This window comes from Rhineura floridana, chromosome 1 (assembly GCF_030035675.1).
Source record: "Rhineura floridana isolate rRhiFlo1 chromosome 1, rRhiFlo1.hap2, whole genome shotgun sequence".
NCBI classification, from domain to species: Eukaryota; Metazoa; Chordata; class Lepidosauria; order Squamata; family Rhineuridae; genus Rhineura; species Rhineura floridana.
In genome coordinates this window covers 164,239,458-164,256,083 of record NC_084480.1, presented here as the reverse complement: position 1 = coordinate 164,256,083, position 16,626 = coordinate 164,239,458, and positions in this window count along the sequence as shown.

The following is a 16,626-nucleotide window of genomic DNA, read 5'->3' as shown; positions in this document are numbered from 1 at the left end:
TGTACTGCAGTGCTCTAAAGATTTTCTCTGCTGAAATTATATTTTTAAAATCACACTATGTGTTAATTGGCTTACCAATTCCGGTGTACTGTGTTTATCAACAAGTTGTTTTGTGAATAGGGTTGCTAGATGTCTGGTTTTCGCCTGGAGACTTCAGTTTTTGGGGGTCCTCTCCGGGTGAGTCACCTTAATCTCTGGACTCTTGGCTTTCATATTAAAAAAAAAAAGTTTCTAGGTGGTCTAGTTCAAAACATATAAACCAAACCATCAGCTGCTGCCCTCCTTGCAACTTCTGTTAATACCGGCTGCTGTAATCCATGCCCTTTCAGGTTTTTAGCCAATAAGTGAAGTCAGGGTTCATAGAATCAGAATAGTAGAGTTGGAATGGGCCTACAAGGCCATCGAGTCCGAATCCAAATCAAAGCATTCCCAACAGATGGCTGTCCAGCTGCCTCTTGAATGCCTCCGGTGTCGGAGAGCCCACTACCTTTCTAGGTAATTCGTTCCATTGTCATATGGCTCTACAGTTAGGAAGTTTTTCCTGATGTTCAGTTGAAATTTGGCTTCCTGCAACTTGAGCCCATTATTCCATGTCCTGCACTCTGAGATGATTGAGAAGAAATCTCGGCCCTCCTCTATGTGATAACCTTTCATGTACTTGAAGAGTGCTATCATATCTCCCCTCAGTCTTGTCTTCTTCAGGCTAAACATGCCCAGTTCTTTCAGTCTCTCCTCATAGGGCTTTGTTTCCAGTCTCCTGGTCATCTTTGTTGCTCTCCTCTGAACCCGTTCCAGTTTGTCTGCATCCTTCTTGAAGTACGGAGACCAGAACTGGATGCAGTATTCAAGATGAAGCCTAACCAGTGCTGAATAGAGGGGAACTAGTACTTCACGCGATTTGGAAACTACACTTCTGTTAATGCAGCCTAATATAGCATTTGCCTTTTTTGCAGCCACATCACACTGTTGGCTCATAGTCAGCTTGTGATCAGTGACAATTCCAAGATCCTTCTCACATGTCGTACTGCTGAGCCAAGTATCCTCCATCTTATAACTGTGCATTTGGTTTCTTTTTCCTAAGTGTAGAACTTTGCATTTATCCCTGTTGAATTTCATTCTGTTGTTTTCAGCCCAATGCTCCAGCCTATCAAGGTCCCTTTGAATTTTGTTTCTGTCTTCCATGGTATTAGCTATGCCCCCCAATTTTGTATAATCTGCAAATTTGATAAGCATGCTGTGATTTATAATAGCAATAGCTAAACCTCATTTCAAGTTCTGAGAACAGTTTCTTTTTCATACTTCTAACATCAAGAATTCAGTAAATATATAGCTTTCAGAAGCATAAAGAGTACTTTTTCTGTACAGGATTGGGACTTGTTTCTGAGTAAACATGCATAGGATTGCACTATAAGAAGATCACAGCAGGATCTTGGTAGGCATAAAAGTGTACATGCAGGCTTTTTTAGTTACTTGAAAAAAATTGCATATTATACTTTTTATCTTTCAGATAATTTTTTAACAGAAGTTTTAAAAATGTACATGCTGCAGTGTTATACTTTTCTAATTAAGGAGTCGAATAAGTTTAAATTTTACTGGACTGTTGAAGAGGGCAGCTTATTTGTCTTACTCATAACCTGTTTTAAAAACCTTCCCAGTATGAAGCTTTTCTGGGAGTAAAGCTGCAATGCTAATTTAATTGTATATTTTTGTATTTTTTTTACCTATGTGTAGTTTTTATTTGTAAGTCACCCTGAGTTCCAGTTTTGGAAAAAGGGCGGGGTAAAAATAAAGATTTCTTTCTAATTCCACATACCTGGGAGTTAACCCCATTGAATTCAGTAACTTACTTTTGAGTAGACATGGTTAGGATTGTGCAGAAAATCAATGGGACTTTTGAGTGAACATAGAGAAGGATTATGATGTAAATCTTCCTCTCCCCCCTCCAATTCTTTCTCTTTTTTTAAGCAGTTAGGCAGGGCTTACTTAGGTGTCACTGCTTTTATTTGGCAGGAAACTAATACTTATTTTAAAAAAATATTCTGCAACTGGTTTTGACAATAAACAATATGGGTGTATGTATTTTTACATGTCCAGAGTGTGTGTGTATGGAATTGTTCCAACAACCCTGTGAAGTAGGGTTGGAAACCAAGGCAGCTCACAACAAGAGATAAAGCCAGTTAAAATCCCAAAACCATACAACATAAAACAGTTGCAAAACAGCTTAAAGCGGCATGATTCTGAATTTTAGATTGGGAAGTGAAGTTCCTTATCATTGAATTGCAGTCCTGTGCATGCTTCCCTGTCCAAGTAAGCCCCATTGAATACATTGGGACTTGCTTCTGAGTAAACATGCATAAGATTGCCCTATAAATATCTGTACAGGTTGTGTAAATAATAAACATCTTTGACATTCATGTGTATATAAACATTTCTTCATACTGTGTCTTGATATGGAACTGATTTCACACTATAGTTATAAATTATTATTTACAAATTATTATTTCCTTTATATTTTAAGTGTGTGGTCCCACTCTGTTGTTTTCATCCTCAGCGGCAGATAGGCTGAGAGATGGTGCATAGCCCATGGTCATGCAGTAAACTTTATAGCTTATTTACATTTTAAAATTTAATTAAAATGATTTATATGCAGGCAAAGTTTATGACATACAGCAGATCCACATAATACATTTTAAAGCACATCCAACTTGCATTTAAAGCACATAACTTCCCCCAAAGAATCCTGGGAAGTGTAGTTTCCCCCTCACAGTTATAGTTCCCACCACCCTTACAAACTACAGTACCCATGATTCTGTGATGGGATTCATGTGCTTCAAATGTATGTTGAATGTGCTTTCAGTGCATGGTGTGGATTTATCCTAGTATGCTGTGAACTGAAAAGAACAATTTTAAAGATATGTTTTTAAATAGGGCTGTAGCTCAGTAGTAGGGCACATGCTTTTAATGTAAAGGTCCAAAATTCAGTCTCTGGGAGAGATTATTGCCTGGAATCCTGGAGAGTCAATGCTAGTCCATGTCATCAGTACTGAGCTAGATGGTACCAAATGGCTTGAGTTGGTACCAAAGAGGACAGAGACCCAAGCTCCACAGTGACTCCAAAATTTGTTTATGTATTTTATTTACAACATTTATATACCACTTTATTGTAAAAAAAACCCTCAAAGCAGTTTATAAAAGGAATTAAAACAATAAAATTATTGACAAAAAGTTACAGACAGGTATTTAAAAACATTCAAAATAATAAAACCAATAATGAGTTAAAAACAGATTAAGAACATAATAGCTTCTACATGCCTGGGTAGGCTTGCCTAAACAAAAATGTTTGTAGCAGGTGCCAGAATGAGTACGATGAAGGTGCCTGCCTAATGTCAATAGGCAGGGAATTCCAAAGTGTAGGTACTGCCACACTAAAGGATTGATTTCTTACAAAAGCAGAACAAGCACTATGTGTCACCCATAATACGGAAAGCACACCTTGAACTTGACCTGGTAGCAAATCGACAACCAGTGCAGATTTCAGAGCAGAGGTATAATGATAGGGTCTCACTCATGTCAGCAATCATATCGTAGAATTCTGCACTAACTGTAGCCCCCAAGTCAGGTTGTGCTGCATGGGGATTTCTGTGACCTTGGCTGACTGGCTGCCAGGATTTTGTTTAGTTAGGAACGCTGACTGGTTGTGGGATGCTGAGTTTTCTGTCTTACAGGAATCTTGCTGTGGTTGGTTTGGTATTGCACTTAGGAAATCATCACTGTCTTTTGCTTTTCTTTTTCTATTTGCATTTCATTTACCTCTGACCTTACTCCCTTACATCCACAGAAGCAACAACAGTGGTTCCATGTGGTCAGCTCAACCCTCTTAAACCCACTGATGATGCACCTTGTTATTTGCATGATGGTTTGTTTCTTGGCCAATAGTGGTAAAAGAGAATTCACATACTGGGAAGTGTGGCTTCAACAGCTGTTGTTCCCAATCTACTTTTCTCTCACTCAATTATTATTCACTGGAATTGGGTTGGCTGTCAAAGGTTGGTAGAGCAGTGTCCCATTCACTCTAATGGACCAGTCTCTTAGTGGATGTGTTTTTCTTCCCTGTAAACATTCATTTCATTGACAATCACTCATGGCCGAGTAAGATTGTCTTCCAAAATAAGGTCTTTAACAGTGGGTCCGTAAGTGACTGTGGAGGCCAGTTCTGGATCCACATAGCCTCCCACAGTGAGGACATAGGTTTCTAGATGGAAGATGGTCGCGATGAGGATTTGTTTGACGTGTGTTCCACTTAGCTCGTTTGTCTTGTTCGCCCTGTATTCGTGCTTCTTCGAAGTCCATAGCACCTTTGATAATAGCTGACCTCCATTTGGGACGTTCATGGGCCAAGACTTCCCAGTTCTCGATGCTCATGTTACATTTTTTTAGATTCGCTTTAAGAACATCTTTAAACCTTTTTTGCTGTCCCCTGATATTCCATTTTCCATCCTTAAGTTGAGAGTAAAGTAGTTGCTTTGGAAGACAGTGATCAGGCATTCGAACAATATGGCCGCTCCAGCAAAGTTGATGTTGAAGGATCATTGTTTCAACATTGGTAGTCTTTGCTTCTTCCAAAATGCTAACCTTAGTCCGTCAAAAAAGTAATTTGCGGAATTTTCCAGAGGCAGCATTGGTGGAATCTTTGAAGAAGTTGGGAGTGGTGTTCATAAATGGTCCATGTTTCACAGGCATACAGTAAGGTCGGTAGTACAATGGTTTTGTAAATAAGCATTTTGGTCTCCCTGCAAATATCCTGATCCTCGAATACTCTACATTTCATTCGGGAGAATGCGGTACTCGCAGAGCTCAGACGATGTTGAATTTCAGCATCGATGTCAGCTTTTACAGAGAGATGGCTGCCAAGACAGGGGAAGTGATCAACGTTCTCTAGCGTCACATCATTAAGCTGATGGTGCTACAGAGAGACTAGTTCACACCTGTTGATGAAGCACTTTGGTTTTTTTAATATTGAGAGCCTAAGCTTTCCATATGCTTCTGCGAAGACATTTAGGATAGTATGAACATCTTTCTCTGAATGTGTAGAGACTACATTATCATTGGCATATTGAAGTTCTATGACAGAGGTTGACATTACCTTACTTTTTGCTTTCAGCCTATTGAGATTAAAAAGCCTTCCATCTGTTCGATACATGATTTCCACACCAGTAGGAAGTTTCTCCTCAATAAGGTGTAGAATCATTGATAGATAGATAGATAGATAGATAGATAGATAGATAGATAGATAGATAGATAGATAGATAGATAGATAGATAGATAGATAGATAGATAGATAGATAGATAGATAGATAGATAGATAGCAAATAAGGTAGCAGCAATAACACATCCCTGTTTTATGCCTGATCCGACTCTGAATGTATTGCTCTGAAAGCCATTGTTATCCAAAATTATCGCTGTCATGTTGTCATGAAGGAGTCGCAAAATATTCACAAACTTATCAGAACATCCAGTTGTCAGAAGGATGGTCCAGAGAGCAGTTTGATTCACAGTATCAAAGGTATCAGATCAATAAACGCCATATATAAAGGTCAATTCTGCTCCTAGCATTTTTCTTGAAGCTGTTGTGCAGTGAAGATCATGTCCACTGTCCCCCTGGAAGGGCGGAAACCATTTTGAGATTCCGGGAGGACAGCCTCTGAGATCGGCAGGAGGCGATTTGCGAGGATCCTTGCAAGGATTTTACCTGTGGTAACAAGAAGAGAAATACCTCGATAGTTCCCACAATCTGTTCTATCACCCTTCTTAAAAAGGGTGATAATTATGGCGTCCCTATAGTCTTCCAGATCTCCTCCCTCATCCAGATTATTTCAATGAGCTTATGAAGTTGTTGCATAAGTTCAGGCCCACCTTTCAAGGCTTCAGCAGGAATGCCATGAGGTCCACTAGCTTCGTTGTTCTTCATTTGATTGATGGCTTTTACTGACTTCATCCAAATTAGGGAATACTGCAAGCTCGTCTCTAGTTTGTTGTTGTGGAATTTGTGAGAAGACCTCACCAGCCACAATAGAGTCACAATTAAGGAGGTCGTGCTCTTTCTAGCACAGTGCAATAGACTCTTTATCCTGAAAGTTTGGTACCATCCATTGAACGTAAGGGATTTGTACCATAATTTGTTGGTCCATAGATGGCCTTTGTGGCATTAAAAAAGCCCTGTGCATCGTGATCATCTGCCGAGTGCTGGATTTCTGGAGCTTTCTTTATCTGCCAGGCGTTCTTAAGTTCTCTAGTTCTTCTTTGGACCTTGGCCTTTGCACTGGCATAGATTTTTTTCTTAGCTGCACAGTTACTGTCTTTCTGCCATATCTGGAAGGCTTTCCTTTTCTTGTCAATAATATGTTCAGTCTTGTTGGAAGTGGGGCAAGAACAACTCCTGTTCTGTTCTTTTGTTTATATTCCAGAAGGGAGATAGAGTTAGGGTCCTCCAGATGGCTAGGCTTGATGACCTTTACCTGTGATGCTGTAACTGACTTCCTTCTGTCATTAGACTGATATGCTTAGGGAAGCTTATCTGCCCCTCCTCCTTCCGCCCTTTCCCCTCTTCTCTTCTTCGACTGTCCAAGAGAGAGGAGACACCTTTGTCTCTGCTCTCTCTCCTGAGCCATGAGGGCAACTCCCAAACCTGGGTGTTGTGCCTCCAACGTAGTTAGTTAATTAGAACTAGGTATGCCTTTCTATCTACTAGTATTTCTATAAATAAAGTAGCTTTTCTTATTTTACTAAGTGTTAAGTTTCAGTGATCTCAATGCAGGGTAAAGGCTTTCTTTCTTATGTAAACGCACACTGGCACACAGCATCTTAGACCATTGACAATCTCTGCTAATATAAATACAGAATTTACACAACAAAGGGTTATGCTGGCCCAGTAAACTAAGTTGGATTGCAAGTTGTGCCTAAAAGCTAAAAAGGCTAAATACTGTGCTTAATTTACAAAGAGATCAACAAAAGGAGACTTTAAGTTATAGAAAGAAAAGCAGAACAAAATATAGGAAAGGATGGCTGAAGAATCAACACTTAAGAAGCATCCTGAGGCTGGAAAAGGACAATTATGCGGTTTGGAGTCTTCACATGACTACACTCCTGGAAGGAGAGGATCTGTATGAAATCCTGACCGATCCTGAACCCTCAGCAGAGGATGAAACTGCTACAGCATCCTGGAGACATAAGCATGCAAAAGTGAAATCTCTTCTTATTTCTGGATTACAGGTGGCCCCCGCTTATACGGCAGGTTCTGTTCTGGACCCCCGCCAAAAAGTGGAAATCGCCGTAAAGTGGAACCCCATTGATTATAATGGGGTGCGTCGTGTGGAAATGCCACGGAAATGCCGCAAAATCAGCTTTAAAAGGGGGAATTATAGCTGCCGCATTAGCGGAATGCCGGGTAGCGAAGCGCCAGGAAGCGGGGCCCTACTGTATCAGATGAGGCACTACATGTTTGCATAGGATGTAAGAATGTGAAAGAAATGTGACAGAAGCTAGAAGAAATATATGACAGAAAGTCTAAAAATCATGTAATATACCTTTACAATGAATTGTTTACTCTGAAAGAGAGAGAGGCAGACACTCTCAATACACATCTAGAAAAATTTGCAAGTCTGGTCCGAGAACTGGAGAGAGGTGGAAGAAAAATTGATGGTGAGATGCAAAAAGCATTGCTCCTCAGCTCTCTCCATGGGTGTCATGAATTAATTGCTTGTGTGCTACAACAGACAGACCAGAATTTGAATCAGATTATGTCATATTTAAAATATCAAGATTTTGCAGAGAGACAGGAACATACTCTGTCTGAAAAGGCAAACCTTACTATGGGCAGGGAACACAAACAAAGAATAGTGACATGAGTCATTGCCTGAATCCATAGGAGGTCACAAAACACAGAAGGAAGCTCTGTTTTAAGTGCAAATCTCCAAATCATCTTCAAAGAGGTTGTGATAGGTGTCAGACAGGAGCCAAGCCTGACTTTATACAGCACTCACATCTTTCTGTGCATTTGCACTGTCTCATTTTAATGCCTCTAGCCAAATTCGCTTTCTCTAGAGCACTTACTCTGGCTAAGTGGGCATGTCCCATGTCTATGCCAAATATGCAAACATTTGGAATTACAGGTTTCTTTAACCATATTTGCATACACAGAAGTAAAACTTGGACACTGACCAAGCTTCCTCAAGAAAGGAAAGCTGTAGGCTACAAGAGGAAATTCAAGAAAAAGCCAGATGCTAAAGGAAATGTTGAGAGGTATAGGACAAGCCATCAGAAAATGTCTGTATATCAGTACTGTTACCAGGCCATGTAATGTGGTAGAAGCAGTGGGATACTTGTGCAGAAAAACCAGCTTGCCAACCAAGAAGGACTTGGAAGAAATCAAGGGTGCAACAGACTCATGGAGTCAGAAGGGGTGAGTTCACAAACCAAGAACATAGAGAATACAAAATTTACAGAACAAATCTCAGGAAGAGAGATGAGGCAAACTATGTTTAGGGCACCTTTTCTAGCCCTCTCCCCATACGGGGTGAGCAGAGTGGATCCTGAATAGGACTGCTCAGTCATGGATATAGCTGCCAAACTACTCAGCTGCCTTGGTCCTTGAGCCAGGACAACTGAGTCTGTATCCACTGCCCATGTGCCGGTCCATGACTAAGGGCTTCCGGATTTCACAGTCCTGTACCTGTCACCATTCGCCGATCGCCATGGGACTTTTGGTTTGGTTTGGTTGGAAGACACCTGTGTGTGAATTTGTTTTATGTGGGAAGATTGGCACACAACAATCAACACATAATCTTGACAGAAAAAGGCTTTGATCCAATGGCATGGATACCACGATGATTGGAAGTCTTTTATCTGCTACAGCCTTCATCCGCCTTCACAGCCCTTGTAACATACACATTGTTATCCTCCGCCTGTTCTGCCATTGAGGACATTCTTGGATCGTTCTTTGTCTGGTTCATCTCCCTTGACCTTACCATGATGGGTGACCCTGCTGGGAGTACATGACTCCCGACAGCATCGCTCATAGGGTTCATTGGAACACACAAGCCCACTCACCACTACAAGGTGACAATCCAGCAAGGGGTTTCTGTAAACATAGCAGCCCACAGAGTAGGCAGAAAAGAGTAGAGAATCTTCTTAACTCTTACACATTTCTCAAACCTGTCTGCAGTGAAGGGTCAAGTCTGTGAAAAAGTTTGGAGCAGCCATGTTAAAATGCAGGCAGGGCATGCCAGGGAGGGGGTTGCCAACCCTGCTTTGAGATGGATATACAGTAGTTGCAGAGGATCCCTAGTTAAGCCTTACCAACAGCACAATCCTAACAATATCTACACAGATGTAAGTCCTGTTGAGGTCTATGGGGCTTAGTCCTTTTGTAAGTGTATTTAGAATTTCAGCCTTCAGGGGCATGCAGGTTTACTCCTGAGTGCTCCCATCTAACATCTCCACAACATTAGGTTCCTTTCTTCCTACAATGGCTTGTTGATGACTGGCCTGGCCTGAGGGCACTTAAACCCTTCTTGCCAAAAGCAAGTAGGCTAGATTAAATGTTCCCTACCCAAGCTCTCTAAACAGGTGAGAAGGACTGATCCCATCACTTCAGCTGGACCTAGAAACACCCTCATTTAGCTAAGATTTCTATCTTAATTTCCAATCAGAGAAATGGTTTTGTTTGAGTAGTATGCTCCAAGCAACTGTGCTTGATGCTTAATGTATCATACTTAATGACATCACTAGGGACCCCCATGACATCACTAGGGACCGCCCCTGAAATCTCAGGGTTTGGGATGCTTCTGACCTAGCAACCCTATTTGTGAATTATCACTGTTGATTTTTTAATTTTGGTCTCTCTGTACTTTCTGCATTTTATGTATCTCATACCTCATGCTTTACAATCCATTGCTGAAAGAATTGCACTGGGTGCCCATTAGCTTCCAGGCCAAATTCAAGGTTCTGGTTTTGCTGTACAAAGCCCTATACAGCTTGGGACCAGGATACCTGAAATATCATCTTACCCCTTATATACCCAGTTGATCACTGCGCTCTGCTTCCAGCAGATATCTTATCAGGAGGTCCACACAACATAGGAAGCAGACCTTTAGTGCGTGGCAACTACCCTTTGGAATTCCCTCCCCTTAAATATAAGACAGGTGCCATCTCTGTTATCTTTTTGGCAACTATTGAAGACCTTTCTCTTTCAACAAGCCTTTTAAGTAGAGACCTTATCCTAGGCTGCATCTGTGTTGGAATAGCTTTTTAAATATTTTTAAAGATTTTTAAAAAATATGTTTTTAAAGATGTTTTGTTTTAATATATTTTAAAGTCACTTTTTAATATGTTTTAGAGTGTTTTTAGTGTTTTGTTTGCTACTCTGGGCTCCTTCTGGGAGGAAAGGCAGGCTATACATTTAATAAATAAATATATAAATAAACTCAGAATAACACTTGATGTGTCTGATGAAGTAGACTGTAGTCCATGAATGTGTTAGACTTTTTATTGTTATTATGTGCCTTCAAGTCGATTTCGACTTATGGAGACCCTATGAATCAGCGACCTTCAATAGTATCTATTATAAACCACGCTGTTCAGATCTTGTAAGTTCAGGTCTGTGGCTTCCTTTATGGAATCAATTAATCTCTTGTTTGGCCTTCCTCTTTTTCTACTCCCTTCTGTTTTTCCCAGCATTATTGTCTTTTCTAGTGAATTATGTCTTCTCATGATGTGTCCAAGTATGATTAACTGTTTCATCATTTTAGCTTCTAGTGATAGTTCTGGTTTAATTTGTTCTAACACCCAATTATTTGTCTTTTTCACAGTCCATGGTATGCACAAAGCTCTCCTCCAACACCACATTTCAAATGAGTTGATTTTTCTCTTACCCGCTTTTTTTACTGTCCAACTTTCACATCCATACATAGAGATCAGGAATACCATGGTCTGAATGATCCTGACTTTAGTGTTCAGTGATAAATCTTTGCATTTGAGGACTTTTTCTAGTTCTCTCATAGCTGCCCTCCCCAGTCCTAGCCTTCTTCTGATTTCTTGACTATTGTCTCCATTTTGATTAATGACTGTGCCGAGGTATTGATAATTCTTGACAAGTTCAATGTCCTTGTTGTCAACTTTAAAGTTACATAAATCTTCTGTTGTCATTACTTTATTCTTTCATTCAGTCAGTGGGTTCAGTCAGTCAGTATTTCAGTCAGCCAGTGGGTTCAGTCAGTCAGTATTTCAGTCAGTCAGTGGGTTCCCCTGTTAATTATTCAACATCCCTACTCATGGTTTAAATTTCACTTCAATTTCTCTAATCTTTTGGAATAGGGCACTTGTTCTACCCTTTTTGTTGTCCTCTTCTATTTCTATACAATAACTATTGTAGTAGTTCTTTTCCCTATGTACTAGTCTCTGTATAGTTGCATTTAGGATTATAACCGTGCTTCTGTCTCCTTTAACCATTTCAATAGTTTCTTCAGTCATCCATTGATCTCTTTCTCTCTTTTTAAATAGAGGTATTGTCTTTTTGCATTCTTCTCTGATAATGTCTCTGAGTTCACTCCATAGTTCTTCTGGTTCTCTGTCAACTAAGTTTAAAGCCTCAGAACACGGTCTTGTCCTTCATTATTGGATGAGTTTCAGTTGGTGCAGCTTGAGGAAGTGGACAAGGTGCTTGGATTGGTGCGGGCGACCACGTCTGCTCTAGATCCTTGTCCATCTTGGCTAGTGAAGGCTAGCAGGACTAGTACCACCGGCTGGGCCAAGGAAGTGATAAATGCCTCCTTGAGTGAGGGAGTAGTCCCTAGTAGTCTCAAGGAGGCAGTAGTGAGACCTCTTTTAAAGAAACCTTCCTTAGACCCAGATAACTTGAACAATTGTAGACCGGTGGCGAATGTCCCCTTTTTGGGCAAGGTTCTGGAGCGGGTGGTCGCCGGTCAGCTCCAGGTGCTCTTGGATGAGACCGATTATCTGGATCCGTTTCAATCCGGTTTTAGGCCTGGTTTTGGCACTGAAACAGCCTTGGTCGCCCTGTATGATGACCTTTGTCGGGAGAGGGACAGAGGGAGTGTGACTCTGTTGATTCTCCTTGATCTCTCAGCGGCGTTTGATACCATCGACCATGGTATCCTTCTGGGGAGACTCGCGGAGTTGGGAGTTGGAGGCACTGCCTGGCAGTGGTTCCGCTCCTACTTGGCGGATCGTCACCAGAAGGTAGTACTTGGGGAACATTGCTCGACACCTTGGACTCTCCATTGTGGAGTCCTTCAGGGGTCAGTTTTGTCCCCCATGCTTTTTAACATCTACATGCAGCCTCTGGGTGCCGTCATCAGGAGTTTTGGAGTGTGTTGCCACCAGTACGCTGATGACACACAGCTCTATTTCTCCTTTTCATCTTCTACAGGTGAATCTGTGGACGTGCTGAATCACTGCCTGACCGCGATAATGGACTGGATGAGAGCTAATAAACTGAGACTCAATCCAGACAAGACTGAGACACTGTTGGTGAATGCCTTCCCTGCCCAGATAGTGGATGTTTACCCTGTTCTAGATGGGGTTACACTCCCCTTGAAGGAACAGGTTCGTAGTCTTGGGGTTCTTTTCGATCCTTTCTTGTCTCTTGAGGCGCAAGTGGCCTCGGTGGCAAGGAATGCGTTCTACCACCTTCGGTTGGTAGCCCAGCTACGCCCCTATCTGGACAGGGATGACCTCGTCTCAGTTGTTCATGCTCTGGTAACTTCTAGGTTGGATTACTGTAATGCGCTCTACGTAGGGCTGCCCTTGAAGACGGTTTGGAAACTTCAGCTAGTGCAAAACGCAGCAGCCAGACTGCTGACGAGGACCAGCCGGTCAACGCATATAACACCTGTTCTGGCCCGTTTGCACTGGCTACCCATTTGTTTCCGAGCCAGATTCAAGGTGCGGTTTTGACCTATAAAGCCTTACACGGCGTGGGACCGCAGTATCTTGTGGAACGCTGTGATGCGTCCTTCCCTGGCTCTCCCTGTCAGGTTCCTACCTGCTCGTGGTTACTGCCTGTCACTAGGCACCACCAGGGACTCCACCAGTCCGGACCGCTCTCTCTTATGGTTTCTCTCCCCGCTCTAGTACAGATCTCAACAGATCCCCCTGCTAGGCAACCACCAGTAACGTCCCAATACTAGTATTCCCAGAGACTCTGAATACTGGTATTGTTATTCTCTTCACCGCTGCCACCATTTGTTACAGTTCCCCTTCAGCCTTGGTCATTACCTTACCCTCCCTTCTGGTCTGTGAAACCCCAGCCAAGGATCAGGCCTTTGGTAAACCAAATTAAGTATTTATTACAGATAACAAAGCTAACAAGATTAACAAGATTTCTTCTTAAGGCACATAAGCATATGGTTTTACTCAATACTAATCCGAACTCCACCTCCCTCCTGGCAAACAACTCTCTAAACCCCACCAAACAACCCACTCAGTTCTCTTCTCCCCCCCCCGATTACACCCTCACTCTTCCTTTTATACATTCAGCCATTTTAAAAACTCAGCCAATCATCTCGCATTCTACTGCCCATTCACTCCCCCTCCTCTTTCACTCCACTTACCATGTATCTTCTAAAACAACAACACTTACCATATATACATTAATATAGGAACATCACATTTCCCCCCCCTTAAACAACAGCAGAGTATTATTCCTGTTCCAGGATTTATACGTCGCGTTAACAAATAAAAGTCTCTATGGGGAAAATGCCTTTCTTTGTTCCTCTGTCTGGTCACGTCACTGCAGTCCCAGCCACTTGCCTGGAAAGTCCATCGGCCAGTACGTTGTCCTTGCCTTTTATGAACTGGAAGTCCACTTGATAGTCCTGTAGGGCCCAGGACCACCTCTGCAGCATAGTGTTATGGTTTTTCATAGTCTGCAACCATAAAAAGGCCCAATGATCCGTAGTCACTGTGAATCTTCGTCCCCACACGTATGGGCGCAACTTGTTCAGTCCCCACACGACCGCTAGGCACTCCTTCTGGACCGACGAATAGTTTTTCTCCCTCGGCGTCAGCTTGCGACTCAGGTACGCCACTGGATGTCTGGTGCCTTCTCTCTCCTGTAGCAAGATGACTCCCAGCGCCAGGTCCGACGCATCTGTAGCCACGATGAATGGTTTCTCATAGTCTGGTGCTATTAATATGGGTCCTTGGCACAAGGCTTGCTTCAGTAGATCAAAAGCCTTCTGACATTCATCCGTCCATACCACACGCTCAGAACACTTCTTCTTTGTTAATTCATGCAAGGGGGTTGCTATTTCCCCAAAATTTCTCACAAACTTCCTATAAAATCCAGCCACACCCAGAAATGCCCTTACTTGTTTTTTGGTTAAGGGGATCGGCCATGCTTGTATTGCCTCCACCTTGCTCCATAAGGGGGTGATTTTCCCACTCCCCACCTTATGTCCTAAATAGATTACTTCCTTTAGTCCAAACTGGCATTTCTTAGCTTTTATTGTGAGGCCTGCTTTTCTTAAGGCCTCCAATACTGTTGTCAGGTGTTGGACATGCTCAGGCACCGACTTGCTAAAAATGGCTACGTCATCGATATAGGCCACTGCAAAATCTGACATGCCTCGCAACACAGTATTGATTAGCCTCTGAAATGAACTTGGTGAGTTCCTTAGTCCCATGGGTAAGGTCACAAACTCATATAACCCATCTGGTGTATTGAAGGCAGTTTTGGCTCTGGATTGCTCATCTAGTTCCATTTGCCAAAATCCTTTACAGAGATCTAGTGTAGAGATAATGGTTGCTGCCCCCAATAACTCTAACATTGCGTCTACCCTAGGCATAGGATACGCATCTGGGACAGTAATTTTATTGATTAGCCGATAATCAATGCAAAACCTTGTCGTTCCATCTTTTTTCGGAACCAGGACAATACTTGAGGCCCAGGGACTGATGGATTCCCTGATCACTCCTAATTCCAGCATATCTTCCACCTCCTTTTTGATCTCATTCAAAACTTTCCCATTCACACGGTACGGAACAGATCTGATTGGGGCATGATCTCCAGTATCAATGGAATGTATAACTATACTGGTTCGGCCAGGTTTGTTGCTAAAGAGATTCCTATAGGTTTTCAAAACTCTCAGAATCTCTTCTTTTACTTCCTCCTCTACCTCCTCTGACCATTCCACTTGATCTACCCCTCCTTTGTCTTTGCTTTCCTGTACCAAATCTGGAAGTTCAGGCCCACTTCCCTCAGGGAATAAGGTAACTTGCAACACCTGTGCATCCCTGGTATGGTAAGGCTTCAACATATTTACATGAACCACTTTGCTTTTGTTTAATTGGTTTGTGGTGATTACATACATCACTGTGTCAAGCCTTTCTCTGATGGTATATGGTCCTTCCCAGTTAGCCTGTAATTTGTCATGTTTCCTGGGTATGAACGCCATAACCATATCTCCCACATCATACACACGTTCCCTGACTGTTCTGTCATACCAGTAACTTTGCTTCTGCTGAGCTTGACTGAGATTCTTTTTCACCACTTCTGTTGTGCTGTTTATCTTTTTCCTTAGCCTCCATCCTCAATCTCTCAGCTTCCAACTCTCTCTGTTTTTCCTTCTCTGCACCTTCCATCCTCAACTTCTCTCTCAAGTACTCTATATAAGCGGGATTGCTTAAATATCCTTCTGGGGTCTCTTCTCTGACAGGTTGTTTTTGCTGGGCAGTTGCAAATCCTATAAGTGCTACCCTCAATTCATCTACCCCTTTACCCTCATGAGGTAAATTGAATGTTATGCACTTCTCCACCAGCTCCTCTCTTTTCATTTTTATGTATTCAGCCATGGTGTTTGAGTTCACTCACTCTTTGCCACACACTCTTTGCCAGTCACTCTCGCAAGAAATCTTGTTTTGTTATTTCTGTTTGCCACACAACTATTAGGGATTGTCTAGTATTCGTATCTCACTGCTACAGCCAACACCTGTGACGTAGTCTCCTTTGTCACCACGTGTCTTTGGGACTCTCTTTGGTTCGTATCTGGATTCTCTGTTGTTCGTATCCCACCGCTACTGACACCACATGTGAGGCGTCCTTCCCTGGCTCTCCCTGTCAGGTTCCTACCTGCTCGTGGTTACTGCCTGTCTCTAGGCACCACCAGGGACTCCACCAGTCCGGACCGCTCTCTCTTATGATTTCTCTCCCCGCTCTAGCACAGATCTCAACAGATCCCCCTGCTAGGCAACCACCAGTAACGTCCCAATACTAGTATTCCCAGAGACTCTGAATACTGGTATTGTTATTCTCTTCACCGCTGCCACCATTTGTTACAGTTCCCCTTCAGCCTTGGTCATTACCTTACCCTCCCTTCTGGTCTGTGAAACCCCAGCCAAGGATCAGGCCTTTGGTAAACCAAATTAAGTATTTATTACAGATAACAAAGCTAACAAGATTAACAAGATTTCTTCTTAAGGCACATAAGCATATGGTTTTACTCAATACTAATCCGAACTCCACCTCCCTCCTGGCAAACAACTCTCTAAACCCCACCAAACAACCCACTCAGTTCTCTTCTCCCCCCTGATTCCACTCTCACTCTTCCT